The sequence below is a fragment of the Amphimedon queenslandica genome, unplaced genomic scaffold (assembly GCF_000090795.2).
Source record: "Amphimedon queenslandica unplaced genomic scaffold, v1.1 AMPQUscaffold_10501, whole genome shotgun sequence".
In the NCBI taxonomy this organism is placed as follows: Eukaryota; Metazoa; Porifera; class Demospongiae; order Haplosclerida; family Niphatidae; genus Amphimedon; species Amphimedon queenslandica.
This window is the reverse complement of record NW_003549236.1, coordinates 1-1,470: the sequence shown is the minus strand read 5'-3', so window position 1 is coordinate 1,470 and position 1,470 is coordinate 1. Positions and strand designations below refer to the sequence as shown.

General features: G+C 32.2%; 1 long non-coding RNA gene across 1 annotated transcript in view; it reads left to right on the top strand.

Annotated features, from left to right (window-relative positions):
* The window catches only part of LOC109590102 (uncharacterized), a 4,155-nt gene extending 3,851 nt beyond the window's left edge, over positions 1-304 (top strand). Inside the window, exon 2 of the long non-coding RNA XR_002189144.1 lies at positions 148-304. This is a non-coding gene — a long non-coding RNA (uncharacterized LOC109590102). The remainder of the gene's footprint in view (positions 1-147) is intronic.
* Positions 305-1,470: the final 1,166 nt, after the last annotated feature.

The window sequence follows — 1,470 nt, the reverse complement described above, 5'->3', positions numbered from 1 at the left end:
TTGTTTTTATTGTATTAAAGTAAACAGCTTACAGCAGCTCAGATAATGTATTACTGCATGTTGTATGCATTATTCTATAACTTATTTCAGCTTGTACTTGTCCATGCGTCCTTGATTACTGTTTATCTGTTTTTGTCTCTTCTATAGGTTAATGGCTTTGTAATGTGATGATGACTGACAGTATAGCAAATAGCCATTACTATTGAACACTAAACAAGTATCCCATGATTGTGATTTTGACTAGTCATTCTTCTGGAGATATTTGTATTTCTTTTTATTGCGACCTACTAATTATCTACTGTAATATTGAGAAGATATTTTCTTGCTGTATGCCAGCAGTCATTTTGTTGTTGACAAGGATTTAGTTTACTGGAAGTTTACACAGCTGTTGAAACAAAGGAGTGTCCTGAGGCCTTAAAGGGTGAGTTACATGTACATAGACTCTATAACAACATTTTGAAGTTTGAATGTAGTGTATGCCTTATTAGTGTCCAGTAATTTAAACTGGTTTTTCCATAGCTGTATGGTTAGCATACAACTATTATATTGGCCTTGGCTGTCTATCTCCATAATATTCAACATTGTAAAGCTGTTGTAGGTCTATATGGAAGCCAGGCTTTGTGTAATATGGTAACAGGAAAATATAGAAACCCAGGGTTTCCCACAAAGCATGCTAAGTGAGCTAAAGAGCATGCTTTGTGAGCAAACAGGCACTACAATAAAGTACATCACATTTGAAGTATAACTTTTAAAATTTATTAAAAACCAAATTTGATTAGAATCAGCTCAAAAGTTACACAGCGTAATGACATGTATTTGTATCAGAAAAAATTATAAAAATGAGAAATATTTTTTAGCCATTTTTGACAAAATTTGGCCAAAAACAGCCATTGGTCATTCACCATTTTAAGCAACTTTAGAATTTTGTAAAAAATCCAATTTTAATTGAAATCAGCTTAAACTTTTTGTGCAGAATAAATACATGTATATGTATCGAAAAAAGATATAAAAATTAAAATTTTCTCCTAGTCATTTTTAGCAAAATTTGGCTAAAGCATACAAAAACTTCCACCCAATTTTTGAGCAAATTAAAAAATTCATAAAAATCCAAATTTGATTGTGAAAGATAATTCAAAACATAAAGAGCAGTAAGAAAGTATTAGAAAAATTATAAAAATGTAGAATTCTCTCCTTGTGATTTTTATTGAAAGACTCTCTGTAGTACAGGGTCTTTGTGCCAATTTTTGAGCAACTTTACAATCCCTTGACAAAAAGCTGCATGAGCATTATGCCAAAATTTTATGGGAAGCCCTATATAAACTTACTGGTACCTTTGGTACAGTATAAACATCTCTCCCAGACTCCCAACACAATACATACCATGATTACCATCAGGAGCCCATAAAATGCAGGTGTTCACATGAAGAGGAATTGAGTAGGCAGCATTAACCCACGTATGTAATCCGGTAA